The following is a 25,918-nucleotide window of genomic DNA, read 5'->3' as shown; positions in this document are numbered from 1 at the left end:
AGATCCAGACACCCCAATGACCACACCTCTGGCTGGCCCAAAATTTGTATTATTATTATTATTTTTGTACAATTTTTGTTTTGTGCATCTATCTACCTGTTTTTCTATCTAGCTATCTATATCAGTCTCAGTTTTGCCAGAGGGCGCATAAACTCCCCAGAAAGATGCTGAAAGACAGAGAAAGAGGGAGGGAAAAAGCACCCCCAGTGGGGTATGGTTATGTTGCAAACCCTTCTACTCCATTTCTCCCTCTTATTGGGATTTTGGGGCATGCACACACCCATGGCTGGTGTGTTCTTCAAACCACCATGGCCAGGACTTGAACTGCATAATTAGCCATGTAGGATCCAGCTTCCTTAACCCCTAGGCCATGGAACCAGTCGTATTTTTTAAAAAAACATGTTTTCCGTCCATGTTTGGTTGGATCATGGATGCAGAACCTGCAGATATGGAGGGCGACTGTAATTGTAGCACAAAAGCCGCCAAAAACAGTAACAGTACAGGAATGAACGCACAGGCATGCAATTTTATAATCCCCATTGTAAAAATAAAATTCTCCCAGCTCTGTTTATAATTCAATAAATGGTCAATATGTACCCTTCATGCATCAATCAACCTTGATACCTGTGCAGCAAATTACCTTTGACAAATAAATCTCATTATGGTACCCCATGATGAGATTCTTCATTTCTTTAAGGTTGAAGAAGAAGGTGCAGTACAAATATGAGGTGCAAAAATATTTTGAAATTCAAGTATAGTTTTTTGGTAGCATATATTATCCATGAACTTAATGAAGACCACCCTCATATATGTATGTGTGAAGATGTGTATGTATTTCCATATATATGAAAAGAGAGAATGGTTGATTAGAGTGGAAGGATGAGAATAAGTATATACTAGATGCTAGGTTAGATGTCATTCTAATTTTCTCTCTTGGCATAACAGGATTTGAAATTATTCTGTGTCTTGTATTATTTAATTTAATGAGGGGGAGTTTAGTAATTGCTACTGCTTTTATGCACCACATAGATGATATACTGTCACCCTTAAAGGGTTAATGTTAGACTAGAATAATTTCTTTTTTTTTAAGAATTATTTTATCTGTCTTTATTATGATTATTATTGTTACTATTATTCAGTTTGACCATAGAGAGACAGAGAGAGGGAAAGTGAGAATGCAAGCCACGAGATCTGAGACTTGAACCACAGTTGGCCATGTGGGAGTTCAGTGCCCTCAACCAGCACCTGCTGTCCCGGACTGGAATAATTTCTATTCTTACTTTCCTAGAACCTGTATCTTCTTGTCAGTTCGTACTGGCCAAGACTAAATATAGTTTTTAGGAAAAGGTTGAAACACCATCACAATGGAGCTCTATCTGCATGGCTCTTTAATTGCTAAAAGACATTGAACATTCATAATATACATTTTTAATTCAATAGAGTGTAATACAATGGGGTCTCATATAGTCTGTTGGCATTTCCATAAGATACTTCAGGCACTGTTAATTATAAAGGTTTGCTAACAGTAACTTGTAATTATAGAAGCTTAATAGGCATCTTAATAAAGTATTAGCCAAAATATTAAATTAGATATCATAATTAAATAAAGATTCTTCTTTCTTGGACCAGTGAATAGTGTGATGGTTATCACTGGACTTGCACATAGTTGAGTATGGTTTGAAATGTGGTGACTTCAAACTCACACCAGGCTCCTGTGAACGTGTGCCCAAAATCCTGAGTGGAGAATGGAGGAGAAGGGATTGCGGCATGGCCATTCCCCATGGTGGGTGATTTCTTGCTTTCTGTCTCTCTGTCTCTCTCTGTCTGTCCAGCAAGTACATGTGCCCTATAGCAAAAATCTGTAAAAAAAAAAAAGAAAAAAGAAAGAAAGAAATTCAACTTTTAACCAAGAACGCTATGGTAAGCTAACAGATAATAAGATGTTTTAGATGTATTCATTCAGTGGGTAATAAATGCACGCACACGTCCGATACACAGGTATTGATTGAGCACATATTATGGACATGACATGCTGTGGTTACATGTTGATAATGTAACCATTCACACCTAAGCTTAAATTCAAGAGCCAAATACAGATAATCAAGGAGGTCTTCTCAAGGAAGTAGATTAGGCAGGCTCAGGAAACATCATTTAGCAGGAGAGGTAAGATTTGTACTCTAATATTACTGTGAGATATTACTATATGTATGGTCTATAAGAGCTAACAGACACCATCAGAACAGAAAGGGAGAATGCTCTTTTACAGGACAGAAGCATATGATGAAGGACATCTTCATGGAAGAGATGATCTTTAACCTTCCATAAACGGAGAATTTAGAAAATGACAAAGTGGAAGCCAGAAAAAGGCAGTCATACAGCAATACTCTGAATTAACACAGTGATGCATAATGTCTAAGTTCATGTCTCAATAAGATAGGTAATGCTGATTGGGTTAGATGGCTTAACAAAGGGATCCTACAGTAGGGCTGGCCCCATGGCCTCATGGTTAAGGAAGCTGGGTCCTACATGGCCAACTGCATACATAGTCTAGTACTGGCCTGTGCTAAAAGTCCTGACTGGATAGAGAAACGGTGGAGAAGGGACTGCGGCATGATCTTACCTACCAGGTGGTGCTTTCTTCCCTCTCCTCTCTCTGTTTCTCTTGAGTGCATGTGCCTTCTGCAAATTAAAAAATAAATAAACAAATAAAATCCCATAGAAGATGAATGGGAGATAAGGCTATACAAGTAGAACGGTGTGATAATGGGGACAGCATTCAAAGTTAAGCTGACACTCTATTGGGGTCTCTAAAATTTCTGCTAGCAATCATAATTCACTACGACACTAAAATGCAATAAAAAATTCATATAAAGATATAGTACAATTATAGTTCCTCATCTGGTCCCATAAACAAATTCCCCACATGCTTCTCCTCAAAATATTTTAGTTGATTATGAGCATATCTATATATAATGTAATATTCTAAAATCTTAAAAAGTAACATGTTCAGACTGAACTCTTAGCTTTAACTTTGTCACCTTCCTTTGTTCCTGACATCTCTAAATGGTGCTGGAAAACACTCATAAATGTCATGTGTAGATTGATACTGTGAGGCAATATTTTAAATGGTAATATGAGTGCTGCCTTTTAAAAAAACTTTTTTTTTTTTAATTTAGGTTTTTGCCATAGAATATGTGCACTTGGCAGAGAGAGGGAGAGAGAGAAACCACCCTCTGAGGGTGACGGGCGTGCTGCAATCCTCTCTCCTCCATTCTCCTCTGGGGACCTTTGGCATGCTCACACATGTGCCAGCATGATTTTCAAGGTGCTCCGGCTGGAACTCAAACCACAGTTGGCCATGTGGGAGTCCAGCGTCTCAGCCACCGTACCGTCTGCTGACAAGTCTTGTATTTGCCTCATCTTTATGTGATGCTTGTTAAAAAGTTCATTGGTTATCTTAGCAAAACAAGGGAACAAGAAGTCTTCTAATTCCTGAACAAAAGATATTTAGCTCTTCTTAAAAAGTTCTTTTTTAAAAAATGAGTGGTTTTAATCAGACGTGTGAGCTGGGGTTCTAGCCATGGAATTCTAGAACAGGAAGGAAACTTAGTGTGGTCTTCCTTATTTTTATTTATTTATTTTTCTGGAGAGGTTTTTGCTATAGGGCAATACACTCACCAGACAGACAGAGAGAGACAGAGAGATAGAAAGCGAGAAATCACCCCCCGGGGGGATGGCCATGCCGCAATCCCATCTCCTCCATTCTCCTCTCGGGATCTTGGGCACGCACGCACATGTGCCCAGCGTGAGTTTAAGCCACCGGGTCCAGGACGTAAGCACAGTTGACTATGTGGGAGTCCAGCGACATAGCCATTACTCTAACTGCTGGTTCCTTTTTTTTAAAATTATTTATTTATTTATTTATTTATTTTGGTCTTCCTTATTTTACAAAGGAACCAAAGGAGGCCCAGAAAGGTCAAGTGCCTTGCCTTAGGAGACAGAGCTAACATTTTCCATGGTGAGGACTGGAATCCACATCTCCTAGAGTCTAGTGATTCTCTTGTGTCAAAATACTTACATCTTACCAAATCTCAGTAGCTTTAAAGAGTGTCAGTAACTTTTCATGTGTGCAGCAGGGTTTCTCAAACTTGACACTACTGATATGTGGACCAGATAATCCTTTGTTGTGGGGGGCACTGAAGTGTGATGACCACCATCCTGGATCTCTACCTAATAGATGCTAGTATTATCCCTTCTCCCCAGAGTGACAACCAGAAATGTCTCCAGACATTGCAAATGTCTTCTGGGAGGCAAATTTCCCCGTTGAGAATTACTGCTGTTCACATACTGGGTCATAGGTCCTGTGCCTGTCTCTTGGATTATATGTAACACCCTAACCTCACCACCTCTCCACCCTGTATACATGTCTAGAGTAATTCCTTCAGAAGCCAGTCTGGCCTAATCTAAGAGACTCTTTTGTAGAATCTCACACTTCTAATCTGACAGCACAGAGATTTTTCCCTGGAGCTATAGTCTCCCCTGGTGGTGTTAACTCCATTGTTAGACTCTAGTTATTCCAGGCCAGCCAAGGTTCAGGCCCTCTCCCATCTACTCTTTTCATCATTTCAGCATGTATATGAGTAGCTATCATATGTGAGACACGGGTCTGGGTGCTGAAGTACAGAGTCTAGACTCAAAGGTGCAGATGAATAAGTAGAAAAACACTTGTCAGCCCTGTGGTGAGTGTTAGGAGAGAGGTGTATGCAGGATGTACAGAACTGGAACATGCCCTACCCTCTCTGAGCATGGTGATAGAATACATCACAGAAGGTGGCCCAAAGGAAGTGGCAGATGAGCCCTGTCTTCAAGGGCAAATTAGAACAACCTAGATAGAGAGTGGAAACGGTTTGTCAGGCAGAGGGAGCAGTATATCTAAAAGGACAGAAGGAAAAAACCTGGATCCTCCTTGCTCTCAGATCAACATAAGGTGAGAAACGAAGCTGGAAAGCAGGCAGGGTGCAGCTGTTGAACAACCAGCTACATGTTGCCAGGAGCAGGGGGTTGATCCCGAGGATAACGAGAAGCTGGGAGGACAGTACTTCACATTCACATTTTGGAAGGATGTGAAGTAGAGAAAATTGTAAAGATGGGGAATTCAAAGTGCAGGCCACCTCAAGATAAATATACACTTGATGTGCATATTAAAGAACAGTCGTGTCGGAATTCACTCTTGCTTTCTCTCTCTCTCTCTCTTTTCTAGAGATTTTTACTCTAGGATGTATGCACTCGCTGGAGAGAAAGAGAGAGACAGAAAGACAGAAAACAAGAAATCCCCCCCAATCATATGTGAGACACGGGTCTGGGTGCTGAAGTACAGAGTCTAGACTCAAAGGTGCAGATGAATAAGTAGAAAAACACTTGTCAGCCCTGTGGTGAGTGTTAGGAGAGAGGTGTATGCAGGATGTACAGAACTGGAACATGCCCTACCCTCTCTGAGCATGGTGATAGAATACATCACAGAAGGTGGCCCAAAGGAAGTGGCAGATGAGCCCTGTCTTCAAGGGCAAATTAGAACAACCTAGATAGAGAGTGGAAACGGTTTGTCAGGCAGAGGGAGCAGTATATCTAAAAGGACAGAAGGAAAAAACCTGGATCCTCCTTGCTCTCAGATCAACATAAGGTGAGAAACGAAGCTGGAAAGCAGGCAGGGTGCAGCTGTTGAACAACCAGCTACATGTTGCCAGGAGCAGGGGGTTGATCCCGAGGATAACGAGAAGCTGGGAGGACAGTACTTCACATTCACATTTTGGAAGGATGTGAAGTAGAGAAAATTGTAAAGATGGGGAATTCAAAGTGCAGGCCACCTCAAGATAAATATACACTTGATGTGCATATTAAAGAACAGTCGTGTCGGAATTCACTCTTGCTTTCTCTCTCTCTCTCTCTTTTCTAGAGATTTTTACTCTAGGATGTATGCACTCGCTGGAGAGAAAGAGAGAGACAGAAAGACAGAAAACAAGAAATCCCCCCCACCCCCCCAGGGGAGATGACCACGTCCCAAGCCTTTCTCCTACATTCTACTCTCGGCATCTCCAACACACATGCACACGCAGCCGTGTGAGTTTTAAGTTGCCATGTTTGGGTTTTGAACTGTGGTCAACTACACAGGAGTCCAACAATGTAACCACTGTGCCATGTACTCTTGCTGTCTTATACCACCATGGGAGGAATGTTCCTAGGGCTGCCTTTTGAAGATTAGCCAAATATATAAGAAGCAAGAAACAAAATTATTTGTTGACGATAACATGCATGGTAATATCCTTGATTGAGCCAATATAAAATGTATTCTGGATGGAAAAATCTCATTTTTATACTGTATTGATATACAGTGAATGAATGCAAATAAACAAAAAATTAAATAAAAGAGGAAGAGGAGCAGGAGTACATCCTCTTCTTCCACCCTGTAATGGGGCGATGGGGTTGGGAGGTGGGCGGAAACCTTTAGACCTCAGAGAGGAAGAACATTTTTTTCTTACTAGAATCTAAGACTTCACACAGAGGTTGAGTTCCTTGTCATCCCAATTTCCCAGCTGAAATTCAGGATGTATTTCTCCCTGAAAAGAAAAGTATACATTTTGCTATTTTTGAATACAAAGTGCAGTTGATTTATGGATCAAAGGTACTTTGCATATGCAAGTGAGTGTAGGCCTGTACATTAGCTGTTGACCATATCGTTGTTTCCACAGGAAAATGAATTACAGGTTGACTTTCAGAGCACAATTCCTTTGCTGGCTGTGAATGATGCATGCCTATGCAGGGAAAGTACCAGCACAAATGACAACAGCAAAATGCACCAGGCAAGCTGTGGTTAGAACTCTTCTATAAAGAAAGGAGTCTGGGGCAATTTAAGAGCAATGCAGCTGCCCTCATAAAATGCAAATTGAAGCAAGTTCTAGATGACTGTTCAGGCCCTGCCTGGGCTAAACCAGTCTACACGAAGCTCCAGCAGGTCCCCCAGCTCCCCCAGGGCTTGGCACAGAGCAGTTGCTCCATCGGTGTTTGAGAAAGTAAACGGGATACGTTGAAATGGATCTCTGTGCACATGCCTCCTGGTTAAATGAGACAAAAAAATGCTGGTTCAAGGAGTTTCTGAACTTGTGTACACAAAAAGGGGAAGAAGGGACAGCATAGATCAGCCCAGAGGACAGTAAAATAGACTTTGCACCTGTACTCATGGGACAGATGCCTTTCTCTTAGGAAGAGAAGAAAATATGGACATGAAGTTGTGCTAATTTATTCTCAATAATGTCAGCAAAGGGAATCAACTTAAGTAAGTTAATGTTAGTCTCAGGACGTATTGCATATTTGTTTTAAAAGTTGATTTGCTGATTTACAGCTGAAGCATGGTGGCCTTCTTCCATCTGATTCATTCATTACTCAAATAGCTCTAGTTTCCTAGAATTCTTAATAAAATTCCAGTAATTTTCATTAGCAGCCATCAAATCTAGCCGAATCTTTTTATAAGGTACTTTTTCTCCCTTTTTTCTACTGACCTGATCGCTCCCAGTTCCAACCATCTTGATTGCTGAGAACAAATTTACTTTCTTAAAACAACACTTTGATTCAGTTATTTCACTTTCCAAAAGCTTTTTACCACCTCCCAAGTACTTGTAGAATAAAGTCCAAACCTCTGGCTTGCCTTTTAAGGTTCTGTAGAGTCCTTCCCTGCAAATTCTGCTCACCCTACCACTCCTGCATGCAAGGTAACAGGATGTCCATAGTGTCCCTTGAATAGCCTGTCCTTCCTGCTACTGTGCTTTGCTCACACGTCAGCACCCCCAAATCCTCAATTCTTCCCTCTCTACCTTAAGAAAACATTACTGAGGGCCGACAGGTGGTGTGGTGGTTAATTAAGTATGCTGGACTCCCACACGGCCGACCATGGTTCCAGTCCCGGACCTGGTGGCTTGCACTCTCGCTTTCTCTTTCTCTGTCTTGCTTTTGTTCTCTCACTCTGTCCCTCTCTGGTCAAATTTAAAAAAATGCATAAAAAAATAAAGTTAAATAAAATAATTCTTAAAACAAACAAAACCTTACTGACTCTGATCAACTCTGTGAAGTACAAGTTGGTGCTTATTTCCTCCCACTTTCCATGTTTTTGTGAGGGTCTTGTTGATGGGTTTCTCCACAGATTCCCAAAGTGGCCAGGGCACACAAGGGAAGAGGCACAGTTTGTAAGTTTGTGTATCTCCTACCAGGAGTCAGTCATGTGTTCCCCCCAATGACCTCATCCAATCTCAATTATCTCCCAAAGGAGCCATCTTTCAATTCCTTAATCAGAACAAGTCTCTGTCCTCTTAAAATTGTTATAGTGGCTCATTATGACTTTATGGAGGACACATTCACACCATAGCACTCCCTTAATCCTTTCCATTCCTTGCACATGTTATTGTGTGTATTTCTGGCTTCCTTGTGAAGGGGTGATACTGTTCTCCACCAAGATGCTCCCTTACCCCTAGTCCTGAGTGATAGGAGACAAGTGGATAACTCAAGAATCTGAGAAAGGTATCTCACACATCTTGAGCGCTCAACAAATGTCTGTTAATTTTGTTGACTAAATTCAGGACCTTTGGCTTTGTTCACTTAAGATTATCATCCATTTTCTCTCCCAGGCCACAGACTCCCCCGGTGAGAAAGAGCATCTACGTATTTTAACTTTGTTAAAGTTAGCTTTAACAGGGGCCAGCAGATGGTGTAGCAGTTACGTTGTTGGAATCCAACGGCAAACCATGGTTCAAGTCCTAGACCCTGTGGCTTGAAAATCTCGCCATATGTGTGTGTGTGTGTCTCTCTCTCTCTGTGTGTGTGTGTGTGTGTGTGTGTGTGTGTGTGTGTGTGTGTCTGTGTGTGTCTGTGTATGTGTGTGCATGCCCAAGATCTGGGGAGGAGAATGGAAGAGAAGGAATTGTGGTGTGGCCATCCCCCCCGGGGATTTATTTCTCACTTTCCCTCTCACTGTCTCTGTCTCTTTCTCTCTGACAAGCACATGTGCCTTAAGGCAAAAACCTCTTAAAAAACTTTCTCTGTAACCCTGAAGCTTCCTGCCTCACATCTACCCCCTACTGTATTTTCAGGATTCCTTGAAAATAATGAACTTTGATGTTTTTTTTTTTTTTTTAAAACTTTGCCTTTTTTTTTTTTTTTGAGAAAGATTTTTGCTATAGGTTGTGTGTGCTTGCTGGAGAGACAGAGAGAGAGAAAGACAGAGAGCGACAAATCATCTCCCAGTGGCGATGGCCACTCTGCAATCCTTTCTCCTCCATTCTTTTCTCAGAATTTTGGGTATGCATGCACACGCAACTGGCAGGAGATTTAAGCTGCAGGGTCCAGGACTTGAACCGAGTTCAACTACATGGGAGTCCAGCATCATAACCATTACACCATCTGTTGGTCCCTTGACTTTTCTTTTCTGTGCAAAACTAAGCTTACCCTTAGTTAGCCAAATCACCAACAAATTCTCCATGTAAGAAAAAAGATTTTAAAACTGGAGGTGCAAGAGTGAAATGTCTACAGGCAACAGTATAACAGGTGGTGAGCTGCAAAATCAACACACTGTGATATAGAGAGCCAAATGCTCTTTAGCTAACCTGCTGTTGTTTAGCTAACCTACTGTTTTTTAGCTGTCCTTACAGACAGGGACTTTTGGAAACAAAAATGCCCCCTTCCCTTGGCCGGTTTTTGCAAATCACTTACTACTAATTGCGTCTTTCATTTAAAAAAATCTGGGCACAATCTCCGTCGCACTTAGATATCTCCCACTGCAACCCAGACGACCACGTTTCCTTAAATCACAGCCTCGTGTACTCCACATGGGAACTACACTACCCAGCGGCCTCCGCGCCCTTCGCAGGAAGGACGTCTGCGCACTAAGATACTCAGTTCCAAGTTTGGAGCTTTTAGCTGCCAGCCCTGGCCCATCATGTAGCTGCAGCACAGCCTTCCCTAACGTTGCAACTGGGGGAAAAATCAGTTTCCAGTCTGTTTTGCAAGGTGTGCATTTCCATCTTGATTCCCTGAAAGTCCATCTGCTGCATCGGTCAAGAGAAACTCCACTTGCATGAAGATTGCACGCCTGCAGCTTGCATCTTTGTTGCAAAACTAGCTACAGAAGAGAAGCAAGGCAAAGTCTTTTGTGCTCCCCTCCCCCATCAAAGGAAAGGGGAAAATGTCTCAGTCGAAAGGTAAGAGTCTATTTGCATTACTTGCAAAAATGCAAAGGGTTGTGCATGCATTTATGAATGCATGGATGCAAATTTCGCCTGGCGATTGCATTTTTAAGTTTGAGGTTTTCCACAGCTCAGTTGCATTTCCTGTTTAGTATGTGTCTTTTTTTGCAGACACAGAGAGTTCCTGTAAGGCAGGGCTTGCAGTTCAGCTGTGCATTGACGTTATTTGCATTCTTCTGCTAGGATTACTGAGCTCTTTTTGCCTTTTGCACAGTCAGGAGAGATAGAGCAGGTTGGTAGCCTCTAAATGTGCGGTGCTTTATATAATTGTAGAATTCTTTAGTATGCACACGCATTACAAGTCATTCTGTGTGCAACAGGAATACAAACTTTTAAAAAGTCTATAGGTGAAGGTGAAAGGTAAAACTTGAGTTAAACTACTGGGAAATTAATGCAACCTTATATTCATCTGGGAGTGAACCGTTGTGGTGCCAGTATTTAGCTACATTTCCATTGATATCGCTTTGAACATTAGGCAACTTTTGATTTTTAAAGGAAGTAAAGGTGAAGTGTGAAATACAGCATATTGCAAAAAAGCAGACAAGAAGTCTTGCTCTTCTAAGATTTTGCACTTTATACCAATTGCTTATTGGCTCACGACATTTAGAAGCAGTAGTGAGGACCTGGAAAATGTTTTATGTCTACCCATCTGGGAGATGCTTTGTATCTGGGGAGCAGAGGATATTGGGGGCAAACTGTATTTTTAAACATTACAGCAATGTGAGGGGACCACACTGTTTCATTGACAATGGTAATGAAATCTTTTAAGTGTGCAATTGTGTATATTTAGTCAGCTATAATAGGTCAGAAGTTCAGGGTGATGGTTGTTAATTTTTTCCCTTCACTTTTTCTTTCTTTCTTTTTTTAAAAACACCATTGTATTTTGCAAGCTTAATGTCATCCTAGGAAGAGGATTAAAAAAAATCCTGAAGTAGCATCAGAGAGCTAAGGGGTACTGTCAGGTGCCTGTGGAATCCAAAGTCACTTGTTTCAATATGATTCCTTCTTTATCTTACAGAAAGCATATACCATATGAGAATGTATGGAATGAAGAAGTAAGTTAGGCACTAGTGATTTAGGTTACCTGGGTCATGATTTGAATGAAACCTGGTTAAATTAAAGTGTCTAATAAGCTTTTTTGTCACTTTTTTTTTTGAGTTGTTATATCATTTTAAAATTCTGCCTGAGGGGAGTCTTATCTCAACAGCCCTACAAGGAAGTCATAGTCTCAAGAGTTTAATGCAGGACTCTGCTTTTAAGTATTAGGGGAGAATGGAAATCTGAAAAGTTGAGAGTGTCAAAGAACCTGGGAATTGGCATTCTGACACATGTCTTTTTAAATAGGAGACGCCTAACTAAGATCTAATGGAGTGAGAGAAATAAGTTTAGAAGAGGTCGTTTATGCTTTGGTATATTAAAGAGATGGCATCTAGTTATTTTGTGTTTTGTAAACATTTGCTCTTCAATTCAGTTTAAATATGTATATATGTGTGTGTATATTTGTATATACACGTGTGTGTGTGTGTGTGTGTGCACACATGTACACAGGATTTGGGGGCACAAAAATATTTAGAACGAAGTCCTTCCTTTAAGGAACTACCATTTGGTTGGTAAAAGCAAACATGTAAGAAAATCATTGGAAATACAAGACGATAGGACAGGTGTTGAAGAGAAATGGTGCTATCAGAGTTTAGAGATAAAAGTGATCCCTCCTTTCTGCAAGATATTCAGGAATGTGTCCTAAAGAAAGTGGTATTTATTTTGACCTTATCTTTGGACTTTAGGGTCTAAACTAAATCAGGTTCCTTTCTGCTTATTTTTGACCTCATTCCTAAGGTAACTCCCTCTTAGTAGGGCAATAGGCAGTAGCTGCCCTACTAAGAGGGGAAGCTCATGGAAATATTAACATGGCCCTTTTCCATTATGGGTGTACCTGTAATGGATCAGGTATTGGTGGTCCTTCAGTCAATTCTCATGTACTCAGGTAGGTTTTCTTTATTGGATCCTGTTTGGAAAGTGTATCTGGTGTGAACATGGGATTGTTGCCCAGAAGGAAAATTATTGGTAGTAGAAAGAAGTGGATGATCATTTTAGGAGCCTTGGCCTGGACTTTAACATGTAATTGGCCTAATTCAGCTGCACTGTTCTCAGATGACCAAAACTCTTTTTGCAGTACCAAACTTCTTTTTAATACTCTAACCAAATGAGATGGGAGAAAGCACGAAAGGTGGATACGATCTTACAGTGTTGGAGAGTTTAACAACATGTTCAATTCAAGGACCTTTACAAACTTTTTAGATCACTATAATTCGGTTTTACAGACCTCTAATTTAAGGCACAGCAGAGGCAACAGAATTATAGACTCCCTGGAAGCTGGAAGGACTGGATTACTTCTTTCTAGCCTTACCAACAGTGAGATTCTGAGAAAGAATTTCTTAAAAAGAAATTTTGCGTCCACAGTTGTAACTTTAGGTGGTATGCCTTTCAGCTTGTTTATATTAGCTTTCTGGGGTTGAGCTGACATTTTTCAAATATTAAAGCGGTAGAATGCCTTTTGAGGAAATCTGAAATGTAAGTTAACAGGAAGGGCACCCAGAAAGTGCAGGAATTCCTGCACATTACAGGAAGGCAAGCTACAGGAAAAATGTGTCATCTACACTACCCAGGAGAGAACTATTGTTATCAGCCATAACGATCTTCAGAGGGAGGGAGGGGGACAACTGTATATAGCAGAGATAGTGTAATGGGAGAGTGGGAAAGAGGGAGGTAAGGAAGTCTGGGATCTCCCAGTTCACCTGTAAATATACAAGTTTGACCCTGTTAAAATGCACTGTTTCGCTTTTCCTCCTATTTGTCTTTTTAAAATATCAGTTGGTTTTAGTTAGTATGGTAATAAGTCAATCATGTAGGAAATGCTTATAAGGCATAATTCAGAAGCCTATAGTAGAGTAGTAGGAAAGGGCTTAACCCTACTGAGTTCTTTGCTTCTATAATTCATTCTATCTTGGGAAATAAAAATGTGTAAATTTCTTTTTCTATATAAATTCCTTTGTTAGGTTTACCAGACAGACTTGTCATGCTTAGCCTGTAATCTGAGCCAGTATGTTTTATAACACGTACATCTCAGGACACCAATTCGGAGTGGGTACCTTGGGTTTACTGTGCTTGTTTTGCATAGTGTTGCTTTCAGTTCTTTCTAACATGTGGCATGCTAGCTGAAGGGCGCTGCAGGAGGTCCTTGGTAGTAAATGTAAAGCTGCAGCAAAGGATTGAAATTCTCAACCCTTTGTTTTTCATAGATTAGTGTTATTTTAGTTACTCACCAGTGTTTTAAAATCTAAAAGACCTGCAAAGAATATTTTTAAAACTTGAAAAATAATTGCAAAAAATAACACTTGTTCATTATAGAAACATTTGGTAGAAAAGGAAAATAATAATGAGTAGTTACTGCAGTATGTCTTGGCATTTACTATGTTGGACTTTTCTCTCTATACACACACTAGTAGGAAAGGGCTTAACCCTACTGAGTTCTTTGCTTCTATAATTCATTCTATCTTGGGAAATAAAAATGTGTAAATTTCTTTTTCTATATAAATTCCTTTGTTAGGTTTACCAGACAGACTTGTCATGCTTAGCCTGTAATCTGAGCCAGTATGTTTTATAACACGTACATCTCAGGACACCAATTCGGAGTGGGTACCTTGGGTTTACTGTGCTTGTTTTGCATAGTGTTGCTTTCAGTTCTTTCTAACATGTGGCATGCTAGCTGAAGGGCGCTGCAGGAGGTCCTTGGTAGTAAATGTAAAGCTGCAGCAAAGGATTGAAATTCTCAACCCTTTGTTTTTCATAGATTAGTGTTATTTTAGTTACTCACCAGTGTTTTAAAATCTAAAAGACCTGCAAAGAATATTTTTAAAACTTGAAAAATAATTGCAAAAAATAACACTTGTTCATTATAGAAACATTTGGTAGAAAAGGAAAATAATAATGAGTAGTTACTGCAGTATGTCTTGGCATTTACTATGTTGGACTTTTTTCTCTCTATACACACACACACACACACACACACACATACACATATGTGGAAATATATGTGAAACAAATGTCTATTTAGTTCCCTTTTGTTTCACTTACCAATAAATGGAAATATTTCCAAATCAATGTTTCTACATTCATAGTATATTCCACTTTATTGATTTAAATAGAATTTTAAGATCTATTAGCTTTCACTACTATAAATAGTGCCATGACGGTCACTCCAGTTCATACATTTTTGTGTATACTATGGCATTAGACTAAATTTCTGGAAGCAAGATGATAGGTTATAGATGTTCATGTCTTCTCATTCCCTATCATCCTCTTTTCTACTGCTGAAAATAGCTTTTTTTGTTATTCTAAAAATGATATATACTTACTGAAAAAAATGGAACAACATTCTTTATATTCTAAGAACATAAATTTCACTCAGAGTCACACCACTCAGAGCTAATAACATTTTGGTGACTATTTGTACATATATACAGACTTCTACTGCTCTGTGACACATTATGTATGATGTTTGGCAATTTGCTTTTTTATACCTGCCCTTATTATCTTGACATCTTTCTGGCTAGTACCTATATAGTTCCCTGGTACTTTGTAGCAGTTGCACTGTTTAATTTGTAACAATGTAGCTATTTATTTGATCAGTCTCCCATTGGACTGCCAAAGAGTTACATTTTTCTCTACAGCTGCATGCAATATTGCAAGAAATAACTTGAACATACATTTTTGCACACTTACCGAATTATTTCTTTAGGAGGATTCCTAGAAATAAAAGTCCTGGGTCAAAGGACATGTTTGGATACATTCCCAAATTGCCCTCTGGAGAGGTGACACTAATTCTCATTTCAACCAATAATGTTTCAAAGTGTCCACTCTCCTGTCAAGCATTATGGTAAATACTGCCAGATAAATTGATTTCCAGAAAGGTTATGCCTTTTTTGTTACCCTGAATATAATAATTTGAAAAAAATCTTTACCACTTTAATAAAAGGTATACTTTTTAGTAATAAAATTGTTGAATTTTTCAATTTTTTGACATTTGCATTTTGTGTGTTTAAATTTATTTTTTTCTCCATAAAGTATATCTTTAAAGTTTTAATTTGGTGATCAAAATATTTTTCAAAGTTAGGTCAGACTATTCCAGGGTTGTAGAGATTAGATAATGATGGGTTGAAAGTTGGGTTCCTTGTATCTAAGCGATTAAATTCATTGATGAGTTTTAATTTCAATTCTAATGTCTTAAGTAAATAGCTCATATTTTATAAACTCATTTTGTTTATACTGTCAATAGTGATCTAGATTCATATGAAAATAATAAGAAAAATGTAATGATCTGACTAGAATTCTAGTTTGGGAAATAGCTTAATTCTCGGCATTTCTTCATTTTCAGTTATCTCTATAGACAAAAGTGGTTTTTCTTTAGTTTCATAAATAAATTTATTCCTTTCTTTCCTTCTTTTTTTTTTTTTTCCTCTTTTCACTAGAGGGCCCATGTGCTCACCAAAAAGAGACAGAGAGACAGAGAGAGGGGAGAAAGCACCCCTCTCCCAGAGGAATGACCATGCTGCAATCCCTTGTCCTTCATTTCTTCTTCCTTTTGGGATTTTGGGCACGCATACACAACCTGCCGTATTTCTCAAGCCATCATCTGGATTCAAACCTTGTCCAGCTGCCTTATCTACTAGACCACAGAGCTGACCCTGTAAATAGTTCTTATATAGCATCTGGTTGTGTCATGTGCACTGCAGCAGAGTAGTTTAACGTTTTAAAATGTTATGTACAATGTCTAGTCACAAAAGGTGATTGACTTAAATTTTCTAGGCTCCTGTAGAATTAAGTCTAGGATCAATTCTGATGACTTCACAAGTGATGTAAGTCAATCAGACCTAACATACTAACGTATCTTTAGAAAATGTGCCTACAAATGCATCTTGGTATTAAATGATGAAACTTAGCGCTTAGAAAGGACTTTTATAATCCAGTCACCTCATTTAACAAATGAGTGATTGATTTGCATAAAGATGTTAGAGTCCTAGGAAGAACTTTTCCTGATTCTCTGAACCAAAGTTCTTTTGCTAAATCACTAAACCAATACTAGTAACCCATATTTATTAAATACTCTCTTCATTCAGAATCTTTAGTTTATCTCATACTTTTGTTTCCTTTGGTTGTGTGTGGAGCAGACCAACGATGGGGGCTGGTGACACAATCCATAGGGGTTATTTTTTGTGCCCAAGAAATGGTGATCCACGAGTCATGGTGGGTTGCTTACTAATTCTCTGCCACAGGATATTTTGCAAGTGCCCTCTTTTTGATTTCAAGAGCCTACACTGTACAGCTGCAATTTTTACCACTGTAGTTGTTTGTCTTTAATGGACTTTGTCATGTGAAAGCCCCTGGGGGTAGCTAAAGTTTTTTTTAGGTATCCATGCATTTCCAATTCTCTCAGTATTGTGCTTGTAATAGGTGCTCAGTGTCTGATGATGCAGGTGTTTTTCATCAGTAGGGAGAGCTATAATTTTTTCTTAAGTTTTACAGAAGCTTTGAGATAATTGAATTATAATGCAGTTTTCTTCCTGCACTTTCTTGTTTGCATTAATGTCCCCATTATGTCTTTGCTTGATTGTTTGGAAGTTGCAAGAATAGCATAAAAAGCAATTTACAATGGCCAAAAAAGTGTCATTTCCCCTACTTAAGCCCTCTAAAAAAGATTTAAAGGTTGCATGATCCTTTGCTAACTTTTCCTTTTAAAAGTACACAGAATGAAGATGAGTTGTCCAAAGAATCCAATCAAATAGGATTAAAGGCAGTTTCTCTATCCTGTATTGGCTTCAGGAACTGATTTGTAACCTCTGTGGAGGTCTGAAGGATTGTCAGAGATAATCTGAAAGTTTTTAACTGCCAGTACCCTCTGATAAAACAGGATTCTGCAAAAGTAACCCTAAAATGAAATAATTTGCTTCCTCCCAGAGTTTCCCACTTTGTCTCTCAGACGGTCTTCCTTCCCTGAGCTGGTCCATACAGTTCTGTACATCGTTCCGAAACCCCCTTTGTCTACATTGAAGAGGACATTCAGGTTATAATCTACACACAATGAAATCTATCACAAATCATAATTTAGTCAACTCAGAGCTGAGTTAAAGTATCAGATTGCTATTGCAGGATCCCTCAGCATCTGTTGTACTTTCTAGTCTGTGTATCACTCCCTAAGTTAGATCTATGGGGTCCACCTTCGTACAGACCATTAGCTCCATGTCTAGCTGATAACCACCCTTCCTCATCCTAACACTATCATCATCCTCACAATCATCAATACTGTCTGCCAATCACTTTACATGTATCGTATTTTTGAATATCACATGAACATGATGGGGCAGATACTATTATCATCTTTAATTTAAATGAGGAAATTATTGTTCTTAACCAACTTGCCCATGGCTGGATAACCAGGAAGGGGCAAGCAGGATGCTAACTAAGCCAGCCTATAGTGCCCCTGCTCATAACCATCTCTCCAGCAGATGGTAGCCCTGTAGAAACCCAACTCTGTTTTTAAGTATAGCCTGTGAACTAAAATGGTTTTCCCATTTTTAATTTTATTTATTTATTTATTTATTGGAGAGGCTTTTGCTATAGAGTGCATACAGCACTTGCCAGAAAGACAAAGAGAGACAGAAAGCGAGAAATCATCCTGCCGGAGGGATGGCCATGCCGCAATCCCTTCTGCTCCAATCTCCTCTTCTCCTCCATTCTCCTCTCGGGATCTTGGGCACGCATGCACACGCACCCGGTGTGAGTTTAAGCCACTGGGTCCAGGACTGGAACCATGGTCGACTACATGAGAATCTAGCGACATAGCATAGCCATTACAATAACTGCTGGTCCCATGTTTTCCCATTTTTTCCAGGACTGGGAAAAAGTCAAAGTAATCATTTTTCATGACACAAGAACATTTTATAAAATTCAGATTCATTCAGGACCAGCAGTTAGCATAATGGCTATGTCGCTGGACTCCCATGGAGTTGACCGCGGTTGGAGTTCCAGATCCGGTGGCTTAAACTCATTCCGGTCATGTGTGCGTGTGTGCCTAAGAATGGAGGAGAAGGGATTGTGGCTTGGCCATCCCCCCCCCCACCACTCCCCAGGGGGGTCATTTCTTGCTTTCTGTCTCTCTGTCTCTCTCTGTCTTTCTAGTGAGCGCACACACCCTGTAGCAAAAACCTCTCAAAAAAAAAAATCAGATTCAGTGTCCATAAATATAGCTTTATTGGGACACAGCTGTGGTCATTCATTTATATGTTTCCTATGGCTGCTTTTTGCTCTACAGTGATAGAGTTGAGTAGTTAGTTGCAACAGAGACTGTATGTTCCACAAAACCAAAATATATTTGCTATCTGGTCCTTTTCAGAAAAGTTTGCTGACCTTGTCCTTTATGACTTTACTCAATGTGGTGGGCTCTTTTTGGTGACAGGGCTCCCAGTTTACATTCCTCTTTGGCTTGGAAGTTGTTGACCTGGATAACTACTGGCCTGGTACTCAGCTTGTAACCTTCTGGGCCCAGCCCACAGGAAGTGTATGAGTGCTGTTCTTTCAGTTTTGAGAATTGTAGGTCATTTGCTTATTTCAGCTCAACCGAGCTTCTCATCTCCTTTAGACCATCCTGGAGTTCCTCCCTCTTAGTTGTGTTTTCCCTGTTTACTTTCTTTTCTTTCTTTTTTTTTTTTTTTAAGATTTATTTAAGATTATTTATTCATTCATTTATTTGAATTTGACCAGAGAGAGGTGGGGGGGGGGGGAGGGAGAAAGCAAGCCAGCAGGTCTGGGACTATAACTGTGGTTGGCCATGTGGGAATGTCCAGTGCCTTAACCACCACACCACTTGCTGACCTTCCTCGTTTACTTTCTATTCTTTATCTTTTCTCTTCTCTTCTCTTCTCTTCTCTTCTTTTCTTTTCCTTTCTTTTCTTTTCTGTTCTTTTCTCTTCTGGTCTTCTCTTCTCTTTCCTTCTCTTGCGAAGCAGTTCACTAATTTTTCCCCAGTCTCTTCTTTTTCCCCATCATTACCCTGCAGTTTATTTAGCAAGTAAGTAAACTGAAAGCAGCTCCTGTGCTACCACCATGCTGAACTTTTTGACTATCCTCATGTTCCAACTCAGTGGTTCCATCATTTCTTTCATGTGAACATGAGGCTTCCCTCCACAGTAAGACAGATTCCATCATGCCCAGAGAGGCTTCCAGTCTTCACCTGTACAAAAGGTAGAGCTGTCTTCTTCCATTAACCCTGTAATCCTAAGCTGCCCATTTGCTTTTGTTTGAAGAGTATTCCTTTGCTTATAGAGTTGTTTACATCATAGGTATTGTGTGCATTTAGAGGGGGAACATAGTGACAAAGGTTCTGAAGATGAAAAGAGGGGAAAGTCATATGAAGACAGAGTAGCTCTGGTGGGATGAGTCCAGATTTCTTCACTATATTCAGAGAGAAGTAAATTTAAGTCACAAAGATGTGCTAATTTCTACCATCCCAGATGGTATCACTGCTGTGGATTCTTTCTATGTTTCAGACACTGTGCTTAAATGAATATGAGTTGTTATTTACTCTCATTAGGACTCAGTGAGGTGATGCCCCATTTTGCAGATAAGCAAACTGAGGCCAGAGAGATTAAGTGCTCGCTTTAGATGTCAGGCTGATGGGGCAGAGCTGAGGCTACAGTCAAGGTGTTGGTGAACCCAGAACACTGGACTCCTAGCTACTCCCACAAGTGGAGCTGTCACCTCAAGATAAATATATGAAACCTGATACACAAAAGACGTGGTTGGAGGTAGAAAACATAAGGGGATTCCATAGAAATTTGGATATATTTAGACAGGGGCCAAGTAGGGTAATTAAGAGAGGCTGACTTACATCTAACTATGTATAGGTTCCTTTTGAATGTCCCTTTAAGTGTCTGTTCATCATCATATACTGAGTCTGACTCATTCTGACTGATAAAGTTGAATTGCAAGTACAAAATGCTCATTGGTCAAAGTAAGCTGATTATAATTGGTCTATTGGTCTCAATGTATGGGAAGTGTATGTTCAAACATCAGTAGCAGACAGGACCAGCAGATGGCATTAATGGTTATGTCACTGGATTCCCATGTGGTTGATTACGGTTTGAGTCCTGGACCTGAAAGCTTAACACTTACACTGGGTACATGTGCATGTATGCATGCCCGAAATCTCAAGAGGAGATTGGAGGAGAAGAGATTGCAGCATGGCCATCCTCTCTTGGGGGGAGGGGGGCTGATTTCTCACTTTCTATCTCTCTTTCTGGCAAGTGCATGTATCCTATAGCTAAAAATCTCTCTTAAAAAACAATCAATTGCAGGTATTGATTCCATTTGCTGTCTTACAGGCTGTATTACACAGAAAACAAGTAGACTCAAACTGTGTGCTTCCTTACATGTCTAAGTTAACTTGCCTTAAGCCAGTAATGAGAACATGGTCAATGTGGGAGCAAACCTAAATACAGGACTACCACCCTTCCTCTTTAGCTTAGTGATTTTTTTCTTCCTGGTTATTTCTATGTAATTATAACAAATGTAACTTCCTTGAAATTATGAATAAACCGATATCATCACTGCTTTCCCCTTGTATTGGACAATGTGAGGAGGTAGGAATTGCCTCTTTTGTGGTAGAAGAGGTATGTGTGTGGGGAGGACTGGAGATGAATTTCTTCTTAAATTAACAAATTATCTCTTGACTTTCACTCTAGTCAAAGCAGAATGGTCATGCCTGTGCTTTGGTTCTCTCCCATGATCCCATGCCAAAGTCATGGGAATAGATGGTCTGGATGTTCAATGACAAGTTATTTATTTCCTTCCTTTATTCCCCCTCCTTCCATCCTACATGGGATGGAATGAGCTAGAGATATGAATATGGCTAGAATTATACAAAACAGTAAGAAGAGACTATTAAGAGGATGGCATTGTTATTGCAGTATATACAGAGAGAGCATTTCTGTGATACTTGAAAATCTTGCCAGGTAGTCTTCCCATATTGTTTACCCCTTCTTGCACCCCATACCTTATTGCCATTTGAAAATAATAATCCAGATGTCTTCTGAACATACCTAAAGAGAGAACTTGGATAAGGGGTCTGTTCAAACCAATGTAATAAATACTGTTAAATCAACAATTATGTTTAATGTATTGTCCTGGATGGAAATAAATATTAATAGAAATGCATTTAATTCTACTCTTTACCGTATTAGCTAAGAGGTCTTGGAAAATCAACTTAACCTCTAGCTTCAGTTTCCTCACCTTCTAAAAGGAGAAACTGACCCTCATTCACGAGGGGGTTATGAAGATTAGGCAAGGTCATGTATGTAATATGCTTTGACCACTGCTCAGCACTCATTTATTCAACAAATATTTATTGAGTGTACTTCTGTGTTTCAGACACTTTGCTACAATTGTCTCTCCATAAACATAAATTTGCTTGAGTCATCCTTTCCCTCCAGCCATGACAAAAACTATAGTCTCATAGAAGGAAAGAAAATCACAACAATGTGCAGAATACTAGAATCTTTTAAAAAGATACTATGAGTTGGGAAGGCTTAGGAATGAGAGAGATATGGAAATTACTTACAGTGGGTCTTGGGAAGTATCAGTGTGATTTTTAGCATTCATAAAGAAACTGGATACTAGATTCGAAGTATGTACGGGAATGAACCTTACTGTCCAGTGTTCGGTGGCAGCAACAGAATTTTAATGAAGGTAGTGTTAATAAAGTGGCTACAGAAAAATACCCTAGCAGAGAGTCTGGAGCTTAAAGGACCTTATATGTGTTTTCAAAGAACTGCCTGTTTCTTACCAAGATAAACACTGCTGTTATCACTTATGATCACAATAGGCTAATAAATGGAATGTATCAAATCTCATACTTTTAGGTGTTTTTGGATTGTGGAAACTCCAGGAAACCTAGAGGTTAATGGTTAAACAAGTATATCATATCAACCAGGTTTATAGACACACTGTAATTATATAAGCAAGCTGTTGGTTCAATAATCAACATCTAGCTAGGTCAGGGAATATTTTCCAGAGCATGGCCACAGCTGTAATTTTCGTTTTTTATAATGTGCTAACATGCCAACCTGCCTTTTCCATTTCTTGGTGCTTTCCTCTTTTCTAGAATCATCTGAAATCAGTTTAAGAGGTGGGAAATCTGTCCAATATACTTTTGAATACTTGTCCTTATTTTAAGAGTAGAGCTCTAGAAGATTCTTTGTTTTAACATACTTTCTTTAAGGTGGCACTGGATACTGGCAAGAGAGTTCTTACAATTCTTTTTTTGGTGAATCTTTAATTTCAGAAAAATGCAGAGTAAAAGATAAATATATTGAATACAGTTGATTAATTTAATTTTTTATTATCTTGATTTGAAAAACAGAGTGACCTACAGCAAACCTAGGTTTTAGTCACCCTTTGTCCTCCATGACTTCATTCAATCAGAGTTGGTACAATGGGTAAGGTGGCTGAACCGATTCACAGCCAACCAGAAGCATGCAAGCCTCAGGACAGTTTTGGTCTCACCTTGCTGTGCCGTTAAAGTGAACACATGACTCAGATAGGTACCCAGGACCTGCCAACTACATCCTCTCTTTCAAATGACTTGCCAAGTCTTGCTCAGGACCTTGTTCCTGAGTGAGCTTTTATTTTTATTGAAAGTAGGGGAAAAGTTCAGATTTAATTCTGGAATTGGTTCAAGAATGAGATTGAGAAATTTTGTCATGTTAGGATTAGAATACATTTTTTCCACCCCAAATTTCAGTCTTTCATCCTGATGGTAACCTGAGGACAAGTCAGTGTTGAGCGAGCATTGGAGATAGAGTATCATCTATTTCTTGGCTGAATTTAACAAGCATTATTGAGTAGTTAAATAAATTAGCTGCACTTTGCACTGTGCTAGGAGAATGTAGAGATGGCTAGAATCCTATTTCTACTCTTGAGTAGTCAGTGGGAAGTGTTTGGTGTGCTCAGGCTGCTTAATGAAGTACTATACATTTGGTGACTTAAACAAGATAAGTACATTGTCTCATAGTTCTGGAGCTGGAAGTTCGAGATCAGGATGGCAGCAGAATTGCCTCTTTGAGGACTGTAAGAAAGTATTTGTTCCCTGCTTCCTCCCTACCTTCTGGCAGATTGCTGGTAGTCTTTGGCATTCTTTTTGTTCTAAACTCATTGCATGGATGTAGACTCATTGTCTTCATGTCACATGGCTTCCTCCCTGGGGAGGAGCCAAATTTCCCCTTTTTATAAAATAGCCATATAGAGTAAAGGCCCACTACTTCAGGATGACATCATCTTCATTAACTACATAGGCAATGACTCTTTCCAAGTAAGGTCACATTCGGAGAGGGTTAGGACTTTATCATAGTAATTTAGGGGAACATAGTTCAACTCAGAAGATGAAAGGCCAATATGTCACAAACTAATGTCACTCTGTATAATATGCATGTGAGTTCTGGTACAATAGGCAGCAAGGGCAGGCACATAACCCAACCTGGAGAGACTGGAAAGTCTTTTGGTAGAGGGAGAACATTAAATTGATATAACAAAACATGAAGTGTGGTTCTCAAGGGAATAAGGAAGTAAAACAAGAGACTTGCCATCTGGTCCTTAAGCAGACTACCTGTTCTTTCTTCTGGTTTTCTATTGTTAGTGACAGGCTGGGTGCTTCTAAACTGGAGGGTGTTAAATTAGAGAACACACATGCACACACATTCACACATATGCTGACACATATATTAGTACACTCAAACACACATACACACTAACATTTGTACACACATACACATTCACAAACACACACATACACACATTTACATTCAGACATACATACTCAAAAACACAATCTTACACATACAACAAACACACAAACACGGTCATACACAGTTGTGCACACACACACAGTCATGTGCATGCACGCACACACACACACAGAGTTGCTGTATTGATTCTGAAAACTTACTTAATATTTAATGGTAATGAGACCTACAAAACATAATTTTTTTTTTATTCTCAGAAGACACTTTTAATATGAGCTACTTTGATGTGTAAATGCAGGATCAGAACTTGGCAGCTGGTGGGAAGGGGCATCCTTCCCATTGTAACAAATGGTTTTAGTCCTCATGGAACAAAGCTTAATAGGGAATGACTGTGAGTGGGAACCAAGGATCTGTAGCCAGGCAAAGGTTATTTTTAGAAATGGCCCGTAAGTCTGAAAAAAATAAACATGCTACCGACTGTTACCAAGCTCTTGCAATATTGATTATTAACGAAGGGTCTTTATAATTGTGTGTATACTTTCCGGAGCTAATAGGCAGCTTTATTTTCTTAGTGTGATCTGGATACATTTAGCATAAAGTCTTGTCTTAAAATGCTAGGAGGCCCAGCCAGTGATGTGGTGGGTAAGGGGCTGGATTCCATTTGAATGATGGTGTGATTCGAGTCCCAGACCTGGTGGCTTGAAAATGTGCTGTTTGCATACGCATGCATGCCCAGATTCCCAAGAGGAGAAGGAACTGTGGCATTATCAATCTCCCTGTGGAATGCTTTCTTACTCTCTCTCTTTCTTTCCGTCTCTCCCTTTCTCTCTGACTTTGTGAGTACATGTGCACTATAGCAAACTTAAAAAACAAAAAAAGGTGTGCTGGGGGGACTTCAGTAAGGGAAAAATAAGGAAAGAACTTGTCAGATACGTTGTAAGAGGTGGTTGGGGATGTAGGAAGGCCAGTGGGAAGTAACTTTACCAGCTTAGAAGGGACGTCCATCACCCATCAGATTGTCCTGTCAGGGTGTTGATAACAACAGGTTCTCAGTATGTGGGGATCAGGTGGGCCACCCAGAGAAAGACACAAGATCATCCCATAGAGCTGGGAGAATGGTCTTAGAACAGGCAATCCAAATAACAAAAGAGTGGGTGGGTTGTAGAAGCCAGGCAGAAAGTCAAGAATTTAATGAGTCAATATGGAAGAGAAAAAAGAAAGAATAAACAGAGGGGTTGACTGGAAAGCAGGAATCAGAGAGTGAAACCCTCACGATTCCAAGCTGCAGATCCAGGCAGTAATGTAAATTTTTATTCCTTATTTTCACTGTTGGTAGGAAATGAATATCTGCCTTACCTATTTGCTTCTATAGTTTCTGACGCTATCTTTGTTCATCTGTCTGCTGTGTAAGGATGCACTCATAAAAAGCATTGAGTGGTGGGGTATAGAAGGACAGACAGAAGAAGAGCAACAGAAACTAGTCTGAGACTTGTTTAAAATGAGCCCAGACTTACCTTTCATGGTAAGTGCCAGTGCACAACTCTCTAAGTGATACCGACTGAGTCAGAGGAAGACAGGAAGTAGTGAATCAGCAGGATTGTCAGACCACTTGGTTCAAGACAAACCAGCTACTGGTTTTCTCTCTGAGGTTAGGAGGTGTAGATGTGCTACTGTGAAAAAGCAGCCCTGAGTCCTAGATATCTAATTTCAGCGCCAAGCTGGAAGCAGAAGAAATGCAAGTTCTAGAGTAAGGCTAGTACTGCTTTCTGATTCTAAAAATCT

At 39.7% G+C, this 25,918-nt stretch overlaps 1 pseudogene; it reads left to right on the top strand.

Annotated features, from left to right (window-relative positions):
- The first annotated feature begins 412 nt into the window (after positions 1-412).
- Positions 413-25,918, top strand: part of LOC102487381 (spermine synthase-like) — a 58,621-nt pseudogene continuing 33,115 nt past the window's right edge.

Source organism: Tupaia chinensis, unplaced genomic scaffold (genome assembly GCF_000334495.1).
Source record: "Tupaia chinensis unplaced genomic scaffold, TupChi_1.0 Scaffold000187_1, whole genome shotgun sequence".
In the NCBI taxonomy this organism is placed as follows: Eukaryota; Metazoa; Chordata; class Mammalia; order Scandentia; family Tupaiidae; genus Tupaia; species Tupaia belangeri.
The sequence above is the reverse complement of the archived record's forward strand: the minus strand, read 5'-3'. Positions and strand labels throughout refer to the sequence as shown.